Genomic DNA, 27,692 nt, shown 5'->3' with positions numbered 1-27,692 from the left:
GCATGCTATCAATTAATACATATCCTCAGAGCTGTCTCCACTGATGAGATCATCATTTTGTGTTGTCTCGTTTTGAACTGGAGTGATCTTGAGCAGACAAGATAACATACTTTTAGCTCATGAGTCAGTGGAGTTAAGCTATTAGATCAGCATCAGGCAACTGCTGTCTTTTCCAATCACTGCAACCTTTCCCCTATCGTCTTTTATTTCTCCTTTTATCTCTCACATACTTCCCAGGGTTCACAAAGAACCAATTTTCAGCAGTTCTGAACTCCCTCTTTCTAATTTTTTTAAAACCAATGGATGCATCTTGCAGTGCATGTATTTACAATTATCAGGTATTCTTTATTTCCTTTGGGCTTGTCTACTTGGCAAGCATAGGCGCCAACTCCCAGGCTGGAGCACCCATGGGGAAAAATTAGTGGGTGCTCTGCACTCACTGGCAGCCAAGCTCCCCCCGCCCCCATTCCCTCCTTGCCTCCTCCCCTGAGTGCGCTGCGTCCCCGCTCCTCTGCCTAGCTCCCAGCACTTCCTGCCAGGCTGCTGCCAAACAACTGTTTGGCGGTGCTTAGCACGCTCCAGGAGGGGCGGGAGGAGCGGGAACATGGTGCACTCAGGGGAGGAGGTGAGCCCAGGGCGGGGATTTGGGGAAGGAGTTGGAATAGGAGTAGGGAGGGGGTGGAGTTGGGGCCGGGACTTTGGGAAAGGGGTTGAAATGGGGGCGGGGAATGGGTGGGAAGGGGCAGGGCCTCATGGAAGGGATGGAATGGGGGCGGGGCCGGGGGCAGAGGGAGGGGGTCGAGCACCCAGAGAAAAGAGGGGAAGTTGGTGCCTATGATGGCAAGCCAAGGTGTGAATCTACAGCTCACCAGCTTGCTTCACAGAAACATCTTGTGTGGACACTGCCACAATGCAGTAGACGTGCCAGAGTGCAGCTTCGCGTACTACACTTTGCAAGCTGACTTTCACCATGCTGTTGTAGCAGTGTCCACACAGCATGTTAGGTTGAAGCAAGCTAGTAGAGTCACACACCCTGACTTGCAGTGCAGAAACTTGTCATGCAGACAAACTCTTACTGTTTTCTCAGTGCTTTGTCAATTAGTGTGTTTAATAGTCTCCTTGCACAAGGTTCTCCAATCTCCTCATTGTCATTCTCTTAATTGAAAACTGATCAAAAATAGCTATTAAAAGTTTAGCCATTTTGGAGTTCCCCCTTATGCGGCCTTCATTCTTGTTGTGTCGGAGTCTTGTGTGTTCCTGTGACTCCCTGAGTTGCATTAATTCAGTTTGCTTTCTCCCTTCCCTTTATATTTGGATTTCCTGATGGATTTCTTTCCTTCCTTCCTCCTTTTCCATTTCGTATACGGGTTGCCGCAAATCTTTCACCAGTCATCCTTTCAGCCACTTGTTCCTTGTAGTTTGTGTTACTGCTACTGTCAATCTTTGGGCTTACTTCTTATCGTTACTAGTCCAGGCTTTTTTTTATCCTTTATTTCACCCATAAATGTTTACTATTTTCACCCTTCACATCTGCCTATACTTCAGTATTTTGTGTATATATTGTGCAGTGTTTTTAATACACAGAGCTTCCTTTTCTCAGACCTTAGTGTCTTGCATATGTAGATCATATCCTTCTTTGCCAGTACAGGTTGCCCCTACTCCTGGCAGAAATATTCTGCATTGAGGGGCTGTGCATGAGGTTATTGGTACTCAAAATATGTATGCATGTTAATTTTGCTTTTGCAGCATGAATTTGCATCCATTTGGGATCTGAAAATGAATAGTTACAGAATTTAGCCCCATATTTTTGTGTACCTTCCCCCATTGGCACCATCTTATCTTTGCTTGATTCATGATGAAATTCCTTCTAATCTCTTTATGCTGTCCTCTTGCCCAGAAATCTGCCCTGAAAGTGTGTTTTGCATACTGCAGGTTTTTATGTGGAAATAAGAATTGTAAGCAGCAGAGCACAGTTGATGAGGGAGGTTCGTAGGAAATGTAGGCTGCTTTATAACCATGGGGAAAACAGGGTCATTTAATAAAATCTGTGATTTCTGTCACAGTACTAAGTATTTCTGCATACTGATTGGACAGCACTAGTAGAGTTGTCTTGCTGCATTGTTCATCTGAAGTATAAAAGAAGCTGTCTAAAAGATAACAAGGGTCTTGAAAAATTGGTGTATGATTCACAAGTCAATCAAGGAGTTTGACGGGTTAGTAATCCATGTTATCCAGTTTCCCATTAGCTTCCCTTTTTATCAGCATTATCGCTTTGGTCATTAGTCCATGTGTTTCTAATCCACAACCAACCTGGTATTTTCACCCCTTTGGTTTATAATGCTGTAGTCCATATGCGTATCCTTGGCAGAAAAGAAAGTACATATGTCCCTGACTGAAAGAAAACTTGTAATAAAGCCTAAAATCTGATTTCTCCTTTCTGTTCAAATACTGTCAAATCTTTATACTGAGACTGGAAGTATTTTGGACTGCTGGTTGAGACCATTTATAAATTTCCACATGGCAATTAGTAATGAATTTGCATCCAGCTGTTCCAAGGACTTTAAATATATATAATATCCCCTCATATACCCCACACACTCACACACACAATATCTACACATATACATAGGACCACAGATATTTATTAAGGTGATATGTAAGCACCACGCAACTTTAAGGCATATAAAAGCTTGTAACCAAAAGATGTGTGTTTCTCCAATCCATGAGGTGGGTACTGTGTCTTCGTGTGTGCAAAATGTGTTTTTTAAGGCATCTGTCCTGGGCAAAAGTTTTGAAGAAAAAGGTGTGGTTTATACCTAGATCTGAATGCCATCAGGCTTGAGTTCGCTCTGTTCTTCCGCACTTAGGGTCCTGCCACTGAGAGTGCGTTGTGTCCCATATCTAAGAGTCCATGCCCAAGTCTTCCATGCATGGTCCCTGTAAAGTATGATTGTTTGTGGGAACCCCTGTTTGTTTAAATATTTGTGTATTGAAATCAAGAGGCATCCTGCTGGAAATCTCTTCCTGAGTTATTCCAGCAGCATTAATCTACTTCCCGTCCCTCCTACGTTTCAGTTACTGTTGATGCCCTAATAAGCAGGCTTACTCCAGCCACCACTTGCATTGCTTGTTTTGTGGCAGGGCGGTAAAACAACAGCAAGAAGAAGTGCCTTTAACCTGTGATAGACTTTCAAGGGATTCTAGCAGGAACATCAGATCACAAGATAGTTTGTAATACCTGTTTATGGTGTACTAAACATATCTAGAGAATAGTATTGACTTCTAGATTAGAGAACCAGAGAGACCTATGATACTTATGGGGTAAAATTAAAGTCTGCATCACATCCTATTAAGTGCCTTCAAAATAATGTTCTTCTTAAAGCCAAAAAGGATAAACTGCTGTCCAGGTCAGATCTTGGGTCTAAATTCAGGCTCGAGGACAACTGGTTTTTCAGCTCTATGCAGATGCTCAGCTGCCTGACCTAAATCCATCACTTAAGCATTTCTGGAACTAGGAGAGTTTTGCAGGTCCCACTTCATTGTCTGGCATAAATAAGATCTGAAAAACTATGGGAGATCAGTCTTATTTGAGCTGTGGATTGGCTGAAAGCTGAGATCTCAGTGGCTGTAGTGAGTTAACAACCCCTTTAGTTATCACTCAGCATGCGCCCTTCAGGGGGATGACGGGTCTGGCAGGCCTCTTCACCAATGAGACCAATCTTGCCACAGATCATTTTATAAAATGTTATTAATAAAAATGTGTAAAAATAATAATTAACAGTTGAAAATAGCCAGTTGAACTGAAATGTTTTCTCCCTTCCTTAGTTGCTAGGGTTACTAATGTTTCTATTCCCTGATGCTTACAATGAGGGTATAACTTAAATGGAAGTTTCAGGGACTCAGCACCTCTGGAAACCGGTTGCAAATAACTTGGTATTTTTCCTGATTACTGCTGCTGCTACAAAGCCACATGTATCAAATAGCACAGCCCACTCCTCATTACTTAGCATGCAGTTCTCAGGCCTGCTGTTGGTAGCACCTAGGAAATTGATCCACTTGACAAAAAAGCCCAGATAGGGGGAATACCAGGAATGGGGAAGGGAGATGATGAGGATTAACAGCAGAAGGTGGGGAAGCAGTTATGCTAAAAGCAGACCCCACATTTAAAGAAAAAGATTGGCCAAAGATCTCCATCATCCCCATTCAGGGAAGCATCATTAACCAGTGACTCTAGTACCACCGCCTAGGTAGATTGTCAAAAGTGCTGAGCAGCCAAAACTCCAGCTGAAGTCACTGGGCAATGCAGATTTTTAAAACTTCTGGAAATCAGAGTTTGGCCAGTGGGAGAGGAAGCAGAATTAGGCCTTTAAAATGAACTTCAGGCTTTCACTGCTAATCTCCTATTCTCAAACTTGGTGGAACAAATGGCAGTGCAGTATTGCACCTCCTCAAGCATTACCTCCCTGCCATCCTAAAATACCCACTGTTGCTTTTCTCCATCCTCCTCCATCAGTCTGTTTGCTTTTCAGGTGATGCTTTAGCACCTTTGGCAATTTGTCGCTAAAGTGGACAATTTATCTTATGCTTGAAAAAAAATTGCTCTAAGATTAGTATGATCTAACACTGTATGCTGTGTTGTTGTAGCCATGTCGATCCCAGCATATTAGAGGGACAAGGTGGTCGAGGTAATAGGTGAAGAAAAACTCTGTGTAAGCTCGAAAGCTTGTCCCTCACACCAACAGAAGTTGTCTCTCTATGATCTAACACTGACAGTTTGGAAACGACAGTTGTTCTGGACTTTATCATCACTGTATCCTTTCCAGAACCAACAGAAGAAAAATGGCTAAAGTGCTAATCCATTGCAATACTCACTTCCTTAAACTGTCAACACTTTTTCCTAAACACCACATTGATTTTCCAATTCTTATTTACCTTTTGTTCTTCCAATGAAATCTTAACGATCTTTTGTAGGAGAAACGATAGTCAATTCTTTTGTTGTGTTTCTGTGTGTTTTGTTAAATAGCTTGCTAGTAAAAAGACCGACTGCAGTGTAATTAGATTAACTCAGCAGTAGAACCACTAGATGCCATTCAATACTGAGGACTGATTCCTACCCAACCTTCCTTGAACAAATGAATGTTTTATAGGATGAAATCTCACTCCAGGTTAGAGACTGGTTGAATAATGAGACTGTAATTTCTAGTGCACTTAGGCCACGTCTACACTACCCGCTGGATTGGCGGGTAGTGATCAATCTATCGGGGATCGATTTATCGTGTCTAGTGTAGACGCGATAAATCAATCCCCGATCACTCTGCCGTCGACTCTGGAACTCCACCACGGCGAGAGGCAGAAGCGGAGTCGACTGGGGAGTGGCGGCTGTCGATCCCATGCCGTGAGGACGCGAAATAAGTGATTCTAAGTCGATCTAAGATACGTCGACTTCAGCTACGCTATTCTTGTAGCTGAAGTTGTGTATCTTGGATCGATATCTCCCCCCCCCCACACACACACACAGTGTAGACCACGCCTTAGACACAAAACAATTGTGCATACTGTGCTGATGTTGCACAGCTAATGATATCAGTCAGTGCATTTCCTAATGAGAAAAGTGATTTAAAAATTGCACAGGTTTTTTAATTAAAGTGGCACTGAGCACATGACACACACCAACAGTCCATTCAAAGCACAACACTGTTTTCTTCTCATTTCAAGGGAATGCTGTTTTAGAAAGAGTATGTTGTAACTTTAATTATACTAATCCCCAGCCTTCTGTTCATTTTTTGCTCCTGACAGTGTCTCTAATAACATCCAGTAGTGCTGGCAGTTCAGTTGTGATTGTGCCAACAATAGTCCCCTAACAACCACTGGTGTGAAAACATGTTTCTCAAGTGCAAATCCTGGGGATTGAACTTCCCAAATGATTTTAAAAGTCACTGCCTGGAACCTGAAACTTTTGTTCTTATTTGGGCAGATAGTTGAGTTCAGTTGGCAATAATGAAATAACACCTGCCTGTTTCCTGAGAGAACCCTTGGAATGTGTGTAAAGTATTAAATTCTTTCCATTTTATCCCTCCTGTTCACTGGTATATCTGGGGAAGTCATCTCTCCTTTGGGTAAGACTTTACTGATTGATCAGTACTTATGGGATTTGGGGAGAGTGAATAAAGGTATTTTGTCCTTTCAGGGCTCTTTGCTTTTTCAGCCACTGCTTCTCTTCCAGCACTATCCTCTTGTGCTGCTGGATGACTTGGGCCCATCCCCTGCGCATCAGCGCATGACCAGGTGATTTCTGGTTTGTGTACTAGGCCTTCCCAGAGCGTTGTCAGTGCTTTTCTGCTTGTGTAGAAAAACATTAATTATCATTGGTCATTTTTAGATGAAAATCATTCCCTGACATGTGGGCTATTAAAATTGCCATAACTTTGAATCCACTGTAGAAGCAGTTTTAGGCTTTTCAGATTTAAGGCCTTGGAACCTCTCTGTAGCCCATATGAGATGCCTAACTTTTTCTCTGCCTTTTAAAATGCAACTGGTGACTGAGCAAAACTGGTGTAAAGGAAAAAGGCAAGTTTTTGAATTGAATGCAGTTATATGGCATCATTTTATAATAAATATGCTGTTTAGAGTCAGAGAATTTAGGGCCAGAAGGGAGCAGTAGATCATCTAGTCTGACCTCCTGTCTATTACAGGCCACCGACACTACCCAACACCCACACACTAAACCCAACAACTGAAATTAGACCAAAATATTACAGCCCTCAGGAGACTAAGGATATATCTAAACTGCAAAAAAAAAAAAACCCCCAAAAAAACCAGTGGCAGTGAGTCTCAGATCCCGAGTCAACTGAATCAGGCAGCTTGGGTTCTCACTACTGGGCTAAAAATAGCAGTGTAGACGTTTGTGTGGGCTGGAGCCCGGGCTCCAGGACTCTCCCCCCTTGCCAGGTTTCAGAGCCTGGGCTCCAGCCTGAGCTCAAATGTCTAAACTGTTATTTTTAGCCCTGTAGCATGAGCCCTGCACTCCCAAGTCAGTTGACTTGGGCTCTGAGATTCACTGCTGCAAGTTTTTTTTTTTTTTGTGAAGTGTAGATATACCCTTGGCTATTATCTGCTACAGACAGAGAATGGAAGGGAGGGAAGGAGGGAGGGACGGGGATGCACCAATGCCTGACACCCCTCCAATGGCAGGACATTGATTAAGTGAGAAATACTCAGATGATCCAGGTAAGGGAACCACACCCCATGCTGCTAATGAAGGCAAACAAACCCAAGGTCAGGGCCAATCTGATCTGGTGATAGTTCTTTCTGGAGCGTACATATGGTTTTCAGTTAGACTCTGAGCATGTGAGCAAGATCCAACCAGCCAAGCACCCTAGAGAGAGAGTGCTCAGAGACAACACAGAGCACTGGTCCCCTCCCCCCAGTCTGGTGACCCATCTCCAGGTGTGGCCATTCATAGAATCATAGAATATCAGGGTTGGAAGGGACCTCAGGAGGTCATCTAGTCCAACCCCCTGCTCAAAGCAGGACCAATCCCCAACTAAATCATCCCAGCCAGGGCTTTGTCAAGCCGGGCCTTAAAAACCTGTAAGGATGGAGATTCCACCACCTCCCTAGGTAACCCATTCCAGTGCTTCACCACCCTAAGTTTTTCCTAATATCCAACCTAAACCTCCCCCACTGCAACTTGAGACCATTACTCCTCGTTCAGTCATCTGCTACCATTGAGAACAGTCTAGATCCATCCTCTTTGGAACCCCCTTTCAGGTAGTTGAAAGCAGCTATCAAATCCCCCCTCATTCTTCTCTTCCGCAGACTAAACAATCCCAGTTCCCTCAGCCTCTCCTCATAACTCATGTGTTCCAGTCCCCTAATCATTTTTGTTGCCCTCCGCTGGACTTTTTCCAATTTTTCCACATTCTTCTTGTAGTGTAGGGCCCACGCTACAAGATTCCTGATGCTTCAGAAGAAGGAGACAAAAATAAAACCAGAATACACTGGGGAATCCCTTCTGAACCCTGCAGGTGACAAGCTGAAGTCTAAAGCATAACATTTTAGGATCATCTGATGTGAACCAGACGGGACCCTCAAGGCAGGCTAACCCTGCCCCCCACTGTCACAAGCAACCCCGTCATAGAACCCCATTCAAGTTGTCCATCTCTCTCTTAAAACTAATTGTTTGTCCCCACAGCTCCTAGTGGGAGGCTGTGCCAGAACCTCACTCCTCTGATGGTTAGAGATCTTCTGCTATCCAGTTTGAATTTTATTTTTGGCCAGTTTATACCCATTTGTTCTTGTGCTAATATTGTCTTTAGCTTAAATAGTAGGTCTTCATCCTCCCTCGTGTATTTATAGAGAGTGATCATATCCCCTCCCGGCCTGAGTTTTACTAAGCTAAACAAGTCAAGTTCTTCCAGTCCTCTCCATTCACCTGATCATCCTAGCTCTTCCAATTTGAAGCATTGTATCAACGTGTTCCAATTTGAAATCATCTTTCCTGAACATGGATGACCAGAATTGTACACCATAATCCAGACGAGGTCTTACCTGTGTCTTGTACAATGTCATTAATATTTCTGTAGCTTTATTGGAAATGCCTCACTTGATGCATCCTAGGGTCACATTTGCCTTTTTCGCAGCCATATCACATTGGTGGATCCTAGTCATCCTGTGATCGACCAACACACCGAAGTCTCTACTACTTATTTACCACTTTTACTTGCTCTCCTTCTCCCTTTTCAGCCATCAAAGCATGGACAGAGTGTGTCTTTTCAAAATAGTTCTTTCCTTCTCCTTCAACTATCATTACCTAAGAGACTACCTCAGAAAACTTTCTTCTAGGCCATTCTCTAGGTTGCTGCCATCAGTTGTCCATTTGGGAGTGCCAGTGTACTGGATGGCTGTTCTTGTACTCCCTCTCCAGAAGCAGTCGAGGCCATTGTGAAGGTAATGCACCTGTCCTTCACCAGCATAAGGAATGGGAGTCCCAAAGTCATTGCTAAGCCAGCGTCTCTGCCACAGCATCACTAAAACAACCCTACAGTGTCCTGGCAATTTTTAGAGTTACATCTTCTAGATGGTTCCAAAAAGGAGCTCGTTACTGCTCTGGGGGTTTAGCAGCTAGTGAATGGATCTCTATGAATAGATCTATGCCCTGTCTGAGGCAGTGCGGTCCAGAGGATAGGGTAGGATACTGAATAACGAGTTAGGAGACTTGGTTTCAGTTCCCTGTTCTGACACTGACTCACTGTGTGACCTGCACAAGTAACACAAACTCAGGCTGTGTCTGCAGAGGCAAGCAGGGGCACTGGCTATCTGGGCCAAGTACATACTGTCAAGCTCAGGCGGGTTTGTACTCGTCACTGCCCATACTACCCCAGCTACACTACTATTTTTAGTGAGCTACTGTAAGTATGTCTGCACAAGCTGGGAATCACACCCCTAGCTCCAAGTCTAGACATACCTAGAGTGTGTCTCATTTTGTCTTTTGTAGAAGAAGGGTTTTAATGTTTACTGACCTTTGTAAAGTGTTTGAGATCAATAGGAGAAAACACTGTAAGTGCTAAGCTTTAATAAAAGATTCTAATAATATACAAGTTGAACCTGGGATCACCCTTAATAGGCAACTTCTTATTAATAGACTAACCCAAGGAAACCACAAATATATTGAGTACATTTCTATGCCACCACTGTTAGAAGGACATCTTCATTTAACCATTGATTTCTCAGCAGTGCCTTGGGTGGTCACTTAAAACACATTTCACTATTTTGAATGCAGCTGTCGCGGTGGTCTCTGAGTGGAATCTCTGGCCTTGATTCAATTCTGTTCATTCTGTGCTTTTGATAAATTTTGCAGTGAACTGTCCTATTTGAAATATTTAATCTGGAAATATCCATCACACAACATCCTTGTTACAGCAGCCAGACAGAAGGTTAATGTAAAAAACATTTGGTTATAGTCTTCAGTTCTCTATCTAAGCACATTTATATCATGCATATTTAGTAGCATTCTTATGGGCACTAGGAGACCACTCCACTCCAGTGTAGCTAAATGTTACTGAATATCAGATTTAAAAGTAGGCAGAGAAATCTTAATTGCTTCTATTTTGGCAGTGCTTAGTCTGGTTTGTAAGTATGATGATGTTGGCGTGCAGCTCCTCATTTTCCTGTCCTATGGGAAAGATATTTCAGGAGTTAAACTCTTCACCATATAGTTCAGCACACAATAAAACATAAATATTAATATATGCTGTAATTGTCTGAATGAAGCAAGGTCTTACACTCAATTCCGTGGCATTTCTCTGTGTCTGTTTGTCTGTAACATGATAACTTTTGAACACCATGTCTGATCAGAAAGCTTTTGGGAAAAAGCAGAAAACTGGAAGGAGGAAATAGGGGACACACGGAACCTTTTGTATCCAGTTAGCAGCTTTCCCTTTCCTTCAACCACCCAGTTACCTATAAAATCAAAGAAACAGTTGATAACAGCCAATAACACCTTTCAGGATCTTCCCAATACAGTTTACAAATGCCCATTTTACGAATGCTGATGCCCTGAGCCACGTATCTTCCAGATAGAAAGAAAAGAGATAAGAATGGGGAGCACAAGGAAGGGAAGGGGGAATGGGGAGCACACAGAATCCCTGGGCCTGGGGTGAGAAATGGAGGACCCTGCCATGTGGAGGGAGTGGGGACTGAGGGGCACACAGTTCTCCTGGTAGGGGAAATGGGGGACCCTAGTGTGGGAGGGGGAATGAGAGACCACTTGGCATGCAGGACAGTGATATAGGGGACACACAGAGTCCCTACCATATGGGAAGAGAATGGGAGACAGTGGCATGGGGGGCACAAATAGCCCCAGGCATCGGGGGCTAGTGGGGAATGGGGGACACGCAGAATCCCTAGCATGAGAGAGGCAGTGGGAGGGGCTGCAGGAAATCCCTGAAACAGGGGGGTTGGGAAGGTGGCACACAGGTATATGGGTGTGGACAGGTGTGTGGGAGGGGGGAGGAATACAGTGAGCCCCCCGGTGTGTGTGTGTAATGCATTTGACCTACAGAAGCCACAAAGTGTGCAATTCTCCAGGACAGTGGTTTTCAACCTTTGTTCATTTGTGGACCTCTACAAAATTTCGAATGGTGGTGCAGACCCCTTTGGCAGTCTTAGACATATTCTGCGGACCTCCAGGGGTCCATGGAACACAGGTTGAAAACCACTGACCTAATACTATTATGCCAACTAATTAGACTCATAAATGCACATCTAACTGACCCCATAGTAGTTACATGTACATGCTTCTGGCATTAATTTCTATAGTGTCCTCCATAAAAAGCGCCACAAGGAGAGTTTACAGGAAGTGAATTATTGACTTAAAAAAAAAAAAAAAAGGGAAGGCTAAAACTAGATATAAAGGCTTTAAAATAGGGCTGTCAATTAATCGCAGTTAACACCTACGCTTAACTGAAAACAAAATTAACGCATTAATTCTTTTAATGTGTTAATTGTAATACCTGTTGGCAGGGAAGGAGGCATCCATGGTGGTGGGGCTGAAGGCCCAGCCTGGAGCTGTGGAGGCAGTGAGGGGGCTGAAACCCTAGCCCGCAGTGCCGCCGGGAGAGTGTGTGTGTGTGTGTGTTTAAGCCCCAGCGCCGCGGGTGGCAGGGGACAGAAGCCCCAGCCTGCAGCTCTGTGGGTGGTGGGGGCTAGAACCCTGTGCCCTAAGAGCAGCTGAAATCCTGAGCTCTGCACCCCAAGAGGGGCTAAAGCCACACGCTCCGAGCCCTGAGAGGGGTTGAAGCCCAGAGCCCCCAGCACTGAAGCTACATTTGAAAATATAGGAAACCTCCAAAAGTTTTTAAATAAATGATATGCTAATATTGTTTAACAGTGCAGTTAAAACTGTGATTAATCACAATTAATGTTTTAATCACTTGACAACCCTAATTTAAAGTGACTCAGTGACTCAAGGAAGGGTGGGTGGGGCAGAGAGATTTCCAGATGTGGAGAACTAGTTTGGGGGAAGGGACAGAGGAGGGAACTAAGATTGGTGGAGCTGGTAGGAGGATTCTCATATGGACTGTAGGTCAGAGAGCCCCTGTGGGAAGGAAAAGAGTTTTGAATTACAGTACATCAAAAAGGGACAAGCAACCAGTGAAGGTAATGGAAGATAAAGATGATACAGATCCCATTTCTGAAGTGAGTGAATGCTGTCAGATTTGACTTTTTGACTTCCTACAGCAGTAACACCGATACACTGACTAAAAAAGTATGTCCACTTAGCCCTGGTGTACACTACGGGGTTAGGTCGAATTTAGCCGCATTAGGTCGATTTTAAAATGAATGTGTCTACACAACACAACCCCGTTTTGTTGACCTAAAGGGCTCTCAAAATTGACTTCTGTACTACTCCCCGGCGAAGGGAGTAGCGCTAAAATCGACCTTGCTGGGTTGAATCTGGGGTAGTGCAGATGCAATTCGATGTTGTTGGCCTCCGGAGCTATCCCAGAGGGCTCCAATGTGACCGATCTAGACAACACTTTGAACTCCGATGCACTAGCCAGATACACAGGAAAAGCCCTGGGAAATTTTGAATTTCATTTCCTGTTTGGTCAGCATGGCGAGCTCAGCAGCACAGGTGACCATGCAGCCCCCCCAGAATTGCAAACGAGCTCCAGCATGGACTGAAAGGGAGACACTGGATCTGATTGCTGAACGGGGAGAAGGATCTGTGCAGGCCGAACTCCGATCAAAAAGAAGAAATACTAATATGTATGCCAAAATCGCACAGGGCGTGGTGGAGAGAGGCTACAACAGGGACACACAGCAGTGCTGCGTGCCAGTTAAGGAGCTCAGAAAAGCCTACCAAAAGACAGAGGAGGTAAACGGTCACTCCGGGTCAGAGCCCCATATATGCCGCTTCTATGAACAACTGCATGCCGTTCTAGGGAGGGACCCTACCATTACCCCACCCACTGTCCATGGGCACCTGCAAGAGGGGAGTCTCACGCAACAGGAAGGAGGATTTTGTGGATGAGGAAATGGATGCTCATAATCGGCCACCAGGCGATTTGCCTCAACCTCCCACCGCGCCATAAACGTCTCCCCCTTACTCTCACAGATATTATGGAGCACACAGCAAGCAGCAATAACAATGGGAATGTTGGTTGCGCTGAGGTCTAATCTAGTCAGCAAACAGTGCCAGCGAGTTTTTAAATGTCCAGAGGCACATTCTACCACCATTCTGTATTTGCTCAGCCTATAGTTGAACTGCTCCTTACTACTGTCCAGGCTACCTGTGTACGGCTTCATGAGCCATGGAAGCAAGGGGTAGGCTGGGTCCCCACGGATAACTATTGGCATTTCAGCATCCCCAACGATAATTTTCTGGTCTGGGAAATAAGTCCCTTTTTGCAGCTGCTCGAACAGCCCGGAGTTCCTAAAGATGCAAACGTCATGCACCTTTCCCGGCCATCCCACATTGATGTCGGTGAAACGTCCCTTGTGATCCACCAGTGCTTGCAGCACCATTGAGAAGTACCTCTTCGGTTTACATACTGGTTGGCAAGGTGATCCAGTGCCAAGATGGGGATATGTGTTCCATCTGTTGCCGCACCACAATTAGGGAACCCCATTACAGCAAAGCCATCCACTATGACCTGCAGATTTTCCAGAGTCACTACCCTTGATAACAGAACATCAATGATTGCGTTGGCTGCTTGGATCACAGCAGCCCCCACAGTAGATTTACCCACTCCAAATTGATTCCCGACTGACCGGTAGCAGTCAGGCGTTGCAAGCTTCCACAGGGCTATCGCCAATCGCATCTCAACTGTCAGAGTAGCTCTCATCTTGGTATTCCTGTGCTTCAGGGCAGGGGAAAACAACTTACAAAGTTCAAGGAAAGTGGCCTTATGCATGCGAAAATTTCACAGCCATTTTGAATTATTCCATACCTGCAACACTATGCGGTTCCACCAGTCTGTGCTTGTTTGCCGGGCCCAGAATCGGCGTTCCACTGTATCAACGAGCCCCACTGGTGCCATGATGTCCCAATTGCCACAGCCCGTGCTTTCAGGAACGTCTGTGTCCATGTCCTCCTCACAATTGTCCTCCTGCTGGAGTCTCTTAGCCAGGTTCTGCACATACTGCAGGATAATGTGCGAGGTGTTCACAATGCTCACAACAGCAGCAGTGAGTTGAGCAGGCTCCATGCTTGCCGTGCTATGGCGTCTGCACGGGTAACCCAGGATAAAAGGCGCAAAACGATTGTCTGCTGTTGCTTTCACAGAGGGAGGGAGGGAGTGAGGGTGGGGAGACTAACGACATGTACCCAAAACCACCCGCGACAATGTTTTTGCCCCATCAGGCATTGGGAGCTTTACCCAGAATTCCAATGGGCAGCGGAGACTGCGGGAACTGTGGGATAGCGTCGTGAGTTGATGCTAGCCATGGTATTGAGGGCGCACTCCGACGACTTAATGCGCTTAGTGGGGACATACAAAATCAACTGTATATAATCGATTTCCAAAGATCAACTTCTATAAAATTGACCTAATTTTGTAGTGTAGACATACCCTTAAAGTGAGTTCTATATATACTGCCCTTTAGCTTCATGAAGTATCTTCTTGTTCTGATACTGTTATGGAAGAAGTAAGATGAAAGGGCTGATCGGTTTTCAGTCTGCACTTACTTTCCCTGCATTTGCTCGTTTGTGTGCACTATTAATATTCCCTTAAAGTACTGTTGATGTGTGAATTATGAAATAGAAATCAGACTAGCCTAAAATTCATTAAGACTAAGGAACAACCGTATGTAAAATTCTGAGTCACAGAGGTCAATATGGAATCAGAAATCATTCAGAGAAACCATTTTAGTGTAAGTGATATAAAAACCAAGAAAACTCATTAAAAGAAAAAGTTCTAGTTAGTCTTGCATACTTCTGATCTCCCTGGTTGTTGGAACTATGTTGCACAGAATGACATGAATAGGTTGTATAATAATGTTGTATTTTGAGTTTAGGACTCTGAAATTTTACCTACACTAGCTCTTTTGTGGCAAAACTTTTGTCGGTCAGGGTGTGAAAAATTATGGTTTAATTATGCCGGCGGGAGAGCTGTCGCCTATCAGCACGGAGCGGGTACACAGGAGACTTTACAGTGGCACAGCTGCAGCAGTACAGCTGTGCCTCAGTAAGGTTTGTAGTGTAGACATAGCCTTAGTCTCCACTGCCAAGCACGTTGTCGCCATTTGCACCAGTGCAAAGTGGCTGTAAAACATGAACATTTGATTTAGTTGCATTTACACCCACTTTTCACAGGTGTAAATGATTCCGTAAAGGGGAATAGGGACTTGGGTTTCTAGTGGCTAAATAATCCTCAGATTATTGGTTGTATAGAAATAACTGCTAGATTACAATTCTGTTGTGAATATGAACTCCCAGTTAAAGTTCTTACGTACAAGCTGTTCTCTCAGAGTCCTGTTTTGCAAACATACGGTGCGTTGTCTATTAGTATGAATTACCCTACTTCATGTGATGTACTTTTCTGAAGGACACATGAACATCATCAAGGGTCCTTCATGAGGCATTCTAGCATCCAGACACCAGTGGGCCAAATCCTGAGTCATGCACTTTCAGGACCACCAGAGTGAGATCAGGCTCTGGGTTTAAGGAGGGAAAAAGAAATTTCTACCCAGGAGCTGCTATACAGAGCCTCTGTGGCTATTGAGCTCCACCTCCTATTGACTCAAAGGTGTAGCCAGAGGTTTGACTATACTCACAGTTCATTCTTAAAAATGTTCAATAGACCAAGTAACTGAACATAGCCAAATGTATTGTCTAAAGACAAAGCAGTATCATACAAAAAGGAGACCTATATACTTTTCTTCTCGGAAGCATTTCTTATCTCGCAGCATGTTCACCTTACACAGAAGGTGTGCTTCAGAGATGTTCATTTCAGCTAGTAGTATTATAATAAGGTTTTGAAAATTACAAAAGTATTTACAGGTTACTAAAACGAACCCCAACAGTTCGTAACAGTTCCTTTATTTGTTGTTTTGTTCTGTACTTTTCTTATCTCTGTTTTGGATGCTACATTCCATACCAGTTGGGCATAGAGGTACCTTCCAACTGGTGCTAAGATACAACATTTATGGATGATGGCATTGACATGCTTCTTGTTTTCTAATGCGAAAGCTGACTTCAGCTTTGCAAAGTATTGTGGGATACCTGATGTGAGAGATTGACAATATCCTGCAAAATTCCAGACAACGCTAATGATCACCATATGTGGGTTTGGGAAAGAATTTTTCCCCAGATCAGATTGGCAGAGACCCTGGGGAGTTTTCGCCTTCCTCTGCAGCATGGGACATAGGTCACAGGAGTGAAATCAGGAAGGCCAAATCACACCTGGAATTGCAGCTAGCAAGAGATGTTAAGAGTAACAAGAAGGGTTTCTTCAGGTATGTTAGCAACAAGAAGAAAGTCAAGGGAAGTGTGGGCCCCTTACTGAATGAGTGAGGCAACCTAGTGACAGAGGATGTGGAAAAAGCTAAGGTACTCAATGCTTTTTTTGCCTCTGTCTTCACAAACAAGGTCAGCTCCCAGACTAAGCACTGGGCAGCACAGCATGGGGAGGAGGTGACCAGCCCTCTGTGGAGAAAGAAGTGGTTCAGGACTATTTAGAAAAGTTGGACGAGCACAAGTCCATACGGCCAGATGCACTGCATCTGAGAGTGCTAAAGGAGTTGGCGGATGTGATTGTAGAGCCATTGGCCATTATCTTTGAAAACTCATGGCGATCAGGGGAGGTCCCAGATGACGGGAAAAAGGCTAATGTAGTGCCCATCTTTTAAAAAGGGAAGGAGGAGGATCCAGGGAACTACAGGCCAGTCAGCCTCACCTCAGTCCCTAGAAAAATCATGGAGGTCCTCAAGGAATCAATTCTGAAGCACTTAGATGAGAGGAAAGTGATCAGGAACAGTCAGCATGGATTCACTAAGGGCAAGTCATACCTGACTAATCTAATTGCCTTCTATGATGAGATAACTGGCTCTGTGGATGAGGGGAAAGCAGTGGACGTGTTATTCCTTGATTTTAGCAAAGCTTTTGATACGGTCTCCCACAGTATTCTTGCCAGCAAGTTAAAGAAGTATGGGCTGGATGAATGGACTATAAGGTGGATAGAAAGCTGGCTAGATTGTCAGGCTCAACGGGTAGTGATCAATGGCTCCATGTCTAGTTGGCAGCCGGTATCAAGTGGAGTGCCCCAAGGGTTGGTTCTGGGGCTGGTTTTGTTCAATATCTTCATTAATGATCTGGAGGATGGCGTGGATTGCACCCTCAGTAAGTTTGCAGATGACACTAAACTGGGATCAGTGGTAGATACACTGGAGGGTAGGGATAGGTTACAGAGGGCCCTAGACAAATTAGAGGATTGGGCCAAAAGAAATCTGATGAGGTTCAACAAGGACAAGTGCAGAGTCCTGCGCTTAGGACGGAAGAATCCAATGCACCGCTACAGACTAGGGACCGAATGGCTAGGCAGCAGTTCTGCAGAAAAGGACCTAGAGGTTACAGTGGATGAGAAGCTGGATAGAGTCAACAGTGTGCCCTTGTTGCCAGGAAGACCAATGGCATTTTGGGCTGTATAAGTAGGGACATTGCCAGCAGATCAAGGGACATGATCGTTCCCCTCTATTCGACATTGGTGAGGCCTCATCTGGAGTACTCTGTCTAGTTTTGGGCCCCACACTACAAGAAGGATGTGAAAAAATTGGAAAACGTCCAGTGGAGGGCAACAAAAATGATTAGGGGACTGGAACACATGAGTTATGAGGAGAGGCTGAGGGAACTGGAATTGTTTAGTCTGCGGAAGAGAAGAATGAGGGGGGATTTGATAGCTGCTTTCAACTACCTGAAAGGGGGTTCCAAAGAGGATGGATCTTGACTGTTCTCAGTGGTAGCAGATGACAGAACAAGGAGTAATGGTCTCAAGTTGCAGGGGGGGAGGTTTAGGTTGGATATTAGGAAAATCTTTTTCACTAGGAGGGTGGTGAAGCACTGAAATGCGTTACCTAGGGAGGTGGTGGAATCTCCTTCTTTAGAAGTTTTTAAGGTCAGGCTTGTCAAAGCCCTGGCTGGGATGATTTAGTTTGGGATTGGTCCTGCTTTGAGCAGGGGGTTGGACTGGATATCCTCCTGAGGTCCCTTCCAGCCCTGAGATTCTGTGATTCTATGGTTTGAACTAGAGTTCAAATGATGGATTCTCTGTAACTTCAAGTCTTTAAATCAAGATCTGAGGACTTCAGTAACTCAGCCAGAGTTTCTGGGCCTACTGCAGTAGTGGGCGCATGAGGTTCTGTCTCCTGTGGTGTGCAGGAGACTAGATGATCATGATAGTCCCTTTTGGTCTTAAAGTCTATGAATTAATATAAACTTTATTGAATTAACTTAAACCTTATTGAATGAAGTTTAGTACCTTTGGGGTCCATTGTATTCAAAAGGCAATTATCTGTGTGTTGTATTTAACTCCTTTAGGAGGAGGGGAATGCTAATGTAATTCTTCCATTATCAGCCCTTTTAAGCCAGGCCCTGGAGAGATGTGCATATACTAGTTCAAACCGGATTCTCCAGGGACCAAGAGACAGACAAAGGATTGTTAGATAAATTTTCTAGGTTTAAACAGCTATTGGCCTTTTTTCCTGATCCAGTGTACAGACAGGACCCTTGGTCCGCGGAGGGCTCTAATTCTTAGGGAAGGGTTGTTAGGACTGGGCCTGCTGAAGCCCGTAAGACTGTGCGCTAGTTCTGAACTGGGGCTGTTATAAACTTGTGGCCACAAAAGAGACCCCCTTTAGGTGATGGAAGGACTGCCAGAGCCCATGTTGGAGACACCTTAGGGGACCACTGGTAACTTATTAACATGCATGTAGGTTCTTTTATTGTTTTTAATATGTGTTCTCTGTAGTTCTTTTACCTTAAGACTAAATTAGGCTTGCCTCGGAAATGCTGTGTGTGTAACTTATAAAACTCTGCCAGTTGAACTGTTACAGTCTGAAGAGAAAGCAAGCAGGGCTGTTTAGGAAAACTGTCTTTGCTGGGAATAACACAGTGCAGACAGGGAACTGTTCGGCCTGGAAATACCCTGGTCAGGAGGGAGAGAGGTGTAGGTCTCCACCCAAGAAAGGCAACGGCAGGGGAGCTGGAAGCCAAAGAGTGTGTGCCTTTGCTTGACCATGGAGGAGGAATACAAGTGCACTTGCCCTGAACTGTGACATTGATGTTGATGAACAGAATTGTGAGGAGAACATAATACATTCAGTTAATGTAACTTCCCAGTACTTACATACATAATGTGTTTTAATACTGAGCACATAATATCCATTAATGTGGTGTATGTACTATGCCTAACATATATGTACAGATGAATACCCCCAAGGAGGAAGGAGTTTGTGACTCCACCTGACTGCCATATGCCATTGTGGATAGTAATGAGGGATGTCGGTGCTTCTTTTCCCTGGGGAAATATCCTAGATAGATATATGAGAGGAAGTCATTGCTTCTTCTGATTTTTCATTATGGGTAGGTTTTCCTCAGCTCAGTACTAGGTAGGTGGTTCTCAATCTGCGGCCCATGGGCTGCTTGCGGCCCAATCAGCACAGAGCTGCGGCCCGTGTGAAATCCTCTGGGCCATACAGGTAGTATTGGATGCGGCCCACAATGATAAATAGGTTGAGAATCACTGAATTGGCTGAGCTACCTGCGGATATGGCTGGCAGCTCTGCAAGGCACTTTCAGCAGGGGAGGACAGGTCTATTGGGGGCAGAGTTAAGAGTATACACTATAAGTGAATGTAGTATTGGTGAAAGGTTCTGATTGGCACCCTTGGAAACTGTTCTCTAGGTAGCCACTGAAAAGAGATGATGTGGCAAAAGCAGGGCTAACTTCCCCCGCCAAACAATTCTGCTCTACCACTGGATTTCAGTCTTAAACTGTAGGGATCCCCTGTAGGGGTGGAAATAGAGCACAACAGCCATTCATTTGATAGCCTCTCTACTGAGACTGCCCTACAAGGGGACCAATTTCTGCTGATGGATTTTGTGATTACCACAAACCTGGGCTGGACTGGAACTAATGATCTCAAAACAAAAGGCAGCAATTTCCATTACTAATTCTTGAGCCATCCAGTGCACTAAGAACAGGCACTCTTTAACATAAATACTATATAGTGGAACCACATTTATCCGATCTAATTGAGACCATGGCCAGATTGGATAATAAAAAATGCGGATAATCAGGAGAATGGGTGCGGCTCAGGTTGTCAGCCGCAGGGACATTGAGGCTCGGGTTGTCAGTCCTGGGTGGTGGGGCTGTGAGCCCAAGCCCCGTGCTCAGCTTGGTTAATATGGATAATGGAAGCTCGGATAAACGGGGTTTTACTGTACTTGAAAGAGTGAATAATCCTGACTACAAGTGGAATGCTTTTAAATGTTTGTTTACGCTATCTCTGGCATAGAGACAGAATAATTTTGACGTTAAATACGAGAAAGGATGTGATGGTGAATGTTTCATGTGGGGGTGGGAAGCACAGCTGTGACTAGTAATTTCCCGTCAATATTCATTTGGATTATAAATTTCTTTAAACAATGCAAAATGATCCGAGATTTACACTGCAGAATCATAAATTCATTCATATAAATGTCACACATCCAGCCAATATAACTTGTAAACTAATATAATAATAGTGTAATATATCAAGGGAATAGCAAATGAGCTGTTATTGAGTCATTACAATTCATACCTTCCCCAGAACTGGAGAGAAAAGAAAGCAAATAAACTGGTGAGTCCTTGTAGTAAACCATTACATTTGAAGGTTCCTGCTCTATAATATTATTTCAGACAGTAGGCCAGTCCAGAGAGGTAGCACTGACTTGAAAAGTGACTTTTAAAGTGCTGTGGTCCCATGTGTGCAGTGGCTCTTAAATGCTGGTGAAAATGTCAATTTTGGGTTTTTTATTTTTCCTTTGCGAGCTATGGTTGGGTTCCATCTCTTGGCCCTGAATGATGGCTTTTCAGTCCCTGACAGCACTGGATGTAATTTCTTCCCAAGGCTCACCCTCTAAATTGGATGCCTAGTGTGAAAGATACTTTTTTTTTTTTGTCATAGGCAATATTGGCCAGGTGCTTTACCTTGCAACCTCATGAAATACCTATATTTTGACCCTTGTGCCCCAGTCATAACATACCAGCAGGAGCTTTTCCTTGTCTCTCTCCACTCTGACTAACATTGAGACATGGAGGTGCATCTTCAGTTCAGAGGAAAAGAGTTCATCTTCTTTAGATCAGCCTGAGCTACCACAGCAGCAGCACAAATCCTCAGCCAGAGAAGTTACAGCCACTGCCTCAGTGCTTCTCTCTGTCCTGATCAGTCAGTGGAATGAGCCCAACCTCAGCACTTTCCAGGTAGTTGAGATGCAGCAGGGCCATAGGCCAGTTCTCAAGGAAAAGCAGCGGCTATTTGACTGCATGGACTGTTCCAGATAAATTATTTGAATTCTGCAGATTTAGTGTCTGGATATTCTGAAATGAGACACATTTGCTGATTTGACTGGACAATTAATTATGTTGTGTAAAGTCTAACAGAAAATAAAGTCAATTACTGCCATTTTTACCAGGTTTTTAAGGGATCTTTTATTGTGAAATGTCATAGACATATCATCAGTAGAGTCCAAAATCTGATCTTGGGATTTGTGTTGGTGAGCTGGGGTGGCGATGTCTTGACTGTCATGAAATACACTGAAATGAAGAGGGATTACACAAATTGAGATGATTCAGTTTTGAGCTGGGGCCACTCCATGCCTGAATTTCTGGAGTACTTTTGTAAAAGCAAAATTAGATAGGTTTCAGAGTAGCAGCCCTGTTAGTCTGTATCCGCAAATAGAAAAGGAGGACTTGTGGCACTTTAGAGACTAACAAATTTATTTGAGCATAAGCTTTTGTGAGCTACAGCTCACTTCATCGGATGCATTCAGTGGAAAATACAGTGGGGAGACTTATATACACAGAGAACATGAAACAATGGGTGTTACCATACACACTGTAAGGAGAGTGATCAGGTAAGATGAGTTATTACCAGCAGGAGAGCAGGGGTGGGGAAAAACCTTTTGTAGTGATAATCAAGGTGGGCCATTTCCAGCTGTTGACAAGAATGTCTGAGGAACAGCCGGGGGGGATAAATGTGGGGAAATAGTTTTACTTTGTGTAATGACCCATCCACTCCCAGTCTTTATTCAAGCCTAAGTTAATTGTATCCAGTTTGCAAATTAATTCCAATTCAGCAGTTTCTCATTGGAGTCTGTTTTTGAAGTTTTTTTGTTGAAGAATTGCCGCTTTTAGGTCTGTAATCGAGTGGTCAAAGAGACTGAAGTATTCTCCGACTGGTTTTTGAATGTTATAATTCTTGACATCTGATTTGTGTCCATTTATTCTTTTACATAGAGACTGTCCAGTTTGGCCAATGTACATGGCAGAGGGGCATTGCTGGCACATGATGGCATATATCACATTGGTAGATATGCAGGTGAACGAGCCTCTGATAGTGTGGCTGTTGTGATTAGGCCCTATGATAGTGTCCCCTGAATAGATATGTGGAAACAGTTGGCAATGGGCTTTGTTGCAAGGATAGGTTCCTGGGTTAGTGGTTCTGTTGTGTGGTGTGTGGTTGCTGGTGAGTATTTGCTTCAGGTTGGGGGGCTGTCTGTAGGCAAGGACTGGCCTGTCTCCCAAGATCTGTGAGAGTGATGGGTCGTCCTTCAGGATAGGTTGTAGATCCTTGATGATGCATTGGAGAGGTTTTAGTTGGGGGCTGACGGTGATGGCTAGTGGCGTTCTGTTATTTTCTTTGTTGGGCCTGTCCTGTAATAGGTAACTTCTGGGTACTCTTCTGACTCTGTCAATCTGTTTCTTCACTGCAGCAGGTGGGTATTGTAGTTGTTACTTCATCCCATGCTCAGAGTACTCTGGGAGAGAAAGCAGACCTCCAAAGGAGACCAAGGGTGGTGGCATATTTATAGTCCAGCAGTTTATTCATGCGCTGTGGTAAGATAACTCCTATATTTCACACTGAGTTATTTGAATTTTACATCACTCTAACTCCATTGAGATTAATGGAATCACACCCGCATAAAACTGCTGTAATGGAGTGGTGAATTAGGCCCTTTTTGTTAATGTGAGTGGGGGCCTCAGTTAACTGCAGAGATTTAAATAAATCTATCTTTTAATACAGTGTAGTTCTGATTATCTGAATAGCATAGGGGACATGGATTTTATTTGAATAATCGGGAGTTTGGATAATCAGGAGTGCAGGAACGGCAACATGGGGAACCCTTTGCTGCTCTACCATCCTGGCCCCACTCATTCACTCCTATGACTGTAGGACTGCAGAGGAGCCATTCAGCTCCCCCTGGTGGTGGGACTTTGCTTTATTCTCCCAACCTCTGCATTATCCGAATCCCTTCTTTGACCCCCAGGGGAAGAAGAAAGGGATTTGGATAATGCAGACATTCAGATGATAGGGTTTCAGTAAATCAGGCGTATACTGTAGCTGTTATGAAGAAGTTAAGGCTCCAAGGTTATGAGAAGAGGGTAGCTTACCTTAATTGATGTAGAGAATATTTAGGCTGAATAGCAGGAAAATTCTTTTTACAGTAAACTCTGTTAGCCTCTCAAGTAATCTCTCAAAGGAAGGTAATAGAAATATTGTTTGACCTGTGTAAAATTAGATTGAGCAAAGCACTGGTAAAGATAAAATAGGAAGCGATCCTGCAATCCAAAGAGATCTCTTGAAAGACCTAAATGGGCTTTGCCATCTGTAGATTCTGTGGATGCTTAAAGTCCTGAGAAGCCAGCTGTGACTGCAGTATTTTAGTCTAGTGTCCTTGCAGATGACTGTTTCTTCCCAGGTTAGTCCTCGTCTAAACACACCACCTTTATAACTGCCAATGTGCTTTACTCTACAGAAAAATGTTATAAATATGGTGCAAGTAAATAGTTTCTACAAATAGAATCAGTTCTACACTATTTCTGTGGCAAGGTGAGATGCTCTCCAGTTGGTAGACACTTGTGTAACTCAATGCCCTGTGTGGGTCATTAGCAGAGGGGATCAAACCTAGGACCTCTGGATCTAAAAATATGAGCTACGTTTGCCTGAGCTGAAAGGTTCAAGTCTGCTACTTCATTGGCTGTACAGACTCAAATCTCTCTGGTCCGGCCATTAGAGTAAGCAAGGGTTACGCTTAACACTGACCTCCAGTGCCACAAATTTAAATTGAGCACATTTTGTTGGTTGCTTGAATTTGTTATTGAATGCCTTGCCTCATGATTCCACATTTTAAACATGAGTTTATCTAAATGCAGGCTGACAATCACACGGTCACATGCACTAGTGCTTTTCTATTTTCTGTCTCTCTGCTTTTGTTCTTCTTGTGGGAGGAAATGAGTGCCAGTTAATGCAGCCATAGAGTGGTTAATTTAAATGCACAAAAGTGTGGAAATTCAAAGTTACGGGTTCCCTCAATAACTATAACTTGGATATGGTACATGAACCATGAATATTAAGGGCCAAATCTTGAGTCCCGGCATGTAGCAGAATCAAAACTTCTTCTCAGGTCTGCAGTGTGGTTTGTAAGTGAAACAGCTGTGTAAATCCTAAATGTAGTGATATATCTTGCATAAAACACAAACAAGAAGTAATCAGCTGCCCCCAAGAAGTAACAGCAATAAATAAGAGTAAGGAAAAGCCAAATCTCAGACGCTTCAAAAAAGAGAAAGAGAAAGAAGAAGACAGTATCAAGAAGTATAATTTGGAATGGCAAGTTCATCAAAACCCAGTAGCAATCCCTGAGTTGGTAGAGCTTGTTATAAAATAGAGAAAGTTGTCCAGAATTGAGCTAGCAGCCGCCTTTTCAGGAGCCTTCACATCACTTGTGTAAAATTTTCTTTGACATTTAATTTAAATTACCATGCATCCTAATGTACGGCCCCAGAATGAACACACGATAGCAGCAGAGAACGAGAGGGTTTGACGTGGATTTGTTTTGTTCTATAGAAAACTAATCTGAATAGCTAAATACCTTGAAGAGCAGCAGTTGTTGATCACAGACCAGGCAAGCGCAGATGAAGGTGGAGCAAACCATGCAGAAAACATCTGAATGATGTTGAAAAGTATTCTGGAGGCATGAGACAAGAAAAAATATTTACTTACTTCATCAAGATGAAAGGGGAGAGGAGGAGAAAGCAAACAGACTTCTGATGAGACCTTAAAAATGGCAACTCTGTTTATAGGTTCAGTCATAAAACCAATCCACAAGGCAAGAATAATTTTTTTTTTTTTTTTTTTTTTTACAAAGTGTGGCTTTGTTCCCTCCTAGTTACTGGCTCTTCCTACTTCAGTCTCTCCCATTTGGTTACTCTGAGGGAAGCTTTCAACTTGTATATGAGAATTTTGTGTGCAGACCACTTATAAAGAGGGACCAAAATAAACGTTTTGATACTCCCCATGAGTCTACCTCTCAGCTCTACCAGATTATGAAGCACGTTGTTCAGTTTAGGCCCAGATTTACTTATGTTCTGCAAAAGTTTATTAGTGGAACTTATTTAAGTAATATAATGCTGAATCAAGATATGGCTGATTTAGAAAAAAGCGTAGATGTTAGAGCAATTAAACCAGCATCATTTCAAGCTTCTTACTCTGCTATTTGGGTTGTAGCCCTTTATTTTTAGTCTTTAGTCATTGATAACTATTCTTTGAGTACGGTCTTTAAACCATTGTGCACCCACCTTATAGTAATTTCATGTAGACCTTTTCCTTAGTTTGCTTATGAGAAATCATGTGGGACTGTCAAAAGCCTTACTAATATCAAGATATATCACGTCTACTGCTTCCTCCCATCCACTAGGCCAGTAACCCTGTCAAAGAAAGCACATAGGTTGGTTTGGCATGATTTGTTCTTGACAAATCCACATTGGCTATTCCTTATAACCCTATTTATTTACTAGGTGCTTACAAATCAATTGTCCAATAATTTGTTCCAGTATCTTTCCAGGTATCAACATTAGGTTGACTATTCAGTAATTTTCCAGGTCCTGTTTGTTCCCCACTATTATTGCCTTTCTCCAGTCCTTTGGGACCTCACGCATCCTCCATCAATTCTTGAAGGTAGTTGCAAACGCTCCAAGACTCCTTCACCTAGTTCCTTAAGTGCCCTAACATAAATTTCATCAGGCCTGCAGACTTTAATAAATGTAACTTATCTAAATATTTTGTAAATTCTTTTCGTGTTTTGGATTACATTCCTTCCCTCTTGTTGTTAACATTAATTGTGTTGAATATCTGGTCATCATTAACTTTTTTAATGAAAACTGAAGCAAAGTAGATGTTAAACACCTCAGCCTTCTTAATGTCATAATTTATTAGCTCTCCTTCTCCACTAAATACAGGACCTGCACTTTTCTTTGTCTTTTTCTTGCTCTTAATATATTTAAAGAACTTCTTATTGCCTTTTTTGACCCTTGCTAGGTGTAACTCATTTTGTGCCTTAACTTTTCTGATTTTGTCCTTACATTCTTGTGTACTCCTCTTTAGCAATTCAAGCTTGTTTTCACTTTTTGTGGGATTACTTTTTGATTTTCAGGTCACTAAAGAGCTTCTGATGGAGCCATATTGACATCATACTATTCTTCCTGTCTTTTCTTTGAATTGGAATAGTTTGCAGTTGTGCATTTAATATTGTCTTCTTGAGAAACTGCCAACTCTCTTGAACTCCTTAGATTTTCTTTGCAAGGAGCCAGTTCTCTGAGTTTGTTAAAAGTCTGCTTTTTTGAAGTCCATTGTCCTTATTCTGTGGCTCTCACTCCTTCCTTTCCTTAGCATCATGGAGTCTCGATCACTTTGTGATCACTTTCACCAAAATTGCCTTTCACCTTCAGATTCGCTACCAATTCCTCCCTCTTTGTCAGAATCAAGTCTAAAATGGCTGTCCTCCAGTTTCTTCCTCCACTTGCTGAAACCATAAGTTGTCCCCAATACATTCCAAGAACTTATTGGAGATTTTGTGTTTTGCTGTATTACTTTTCCAGCAGATGTCTGGATAGTTAAAGTCCCCCATTACTACCAGATCTTGTGTTTTAGATATTTCTGATGTTTGTCCTAGAAATGTCTCTTCCTGATTTGATTGCCTATTATAGACCCCAACCATGACATCCTGTTTTTCCCCTTTTATCTTTACCCAGAGACATTCAACTGGTCTGCCTCTCACCTCTTTCTAGACTCACAACAAGTGTATATATTCTTGATGTATAATGCAACCCCCCTCCCTTTCTTCCCTGGCTGGCCTTCCTGAACAAGTTGTATCCCTCTGTACCAATATTCAAGTCAAGAGATTTATCCCACCAAATCTCTGTGGTGCCAATTAAGTACTGGTAAGTCATAATTTATCTTACATGCTAATACTTCCAATTCTTTCTGTTTATTCCCCATACTCCTTGCATTTGTGATAGACATCTAAAATATTCAGTAGATTCCTCTGCTAATTTCCCTCTGTGGTTGCTCCTATGACCCTATTGTAATTTTCTATGTCCCCATCAACATATACCCCTCTGTTTTTTAATGCTTATTTGTGGGCTTTTATCATCT

The 27,692-nt window shown here is 43.3% G+C and overlaps 1 protein-coding gene across 6 annotated transcripts in view; it reads left to right on the top strand.

Moving 5' to 3' along the window:
* CLUAP1 (clusterin associated protein 1) overlaps nucleotides 1–27,692 on the top strand; it is a 167,919-nt gene that overhangs the window by 68,110 nt on the left and 72,117 nt on the right. The window lies entirely within an intron of this gene.

This window comes from Natator depressus, chromosome 10 (genome assembly GCF_965152275.1).
Source record: "Natator depressus isolate rNatDep1 chromosome 10, rNatDep2.hap1, whole genome shotgun sequence".
Taxonomy (NCBI): Eukaryota; Metazoa; Chordata; order Testudines; family Cheloniidae; genus Natator; species Natator depressus.
Note: the sequence above shows the minus strand (reverse complement) of the source record. Positions and strands in the feature narration are given on the sequence as shown.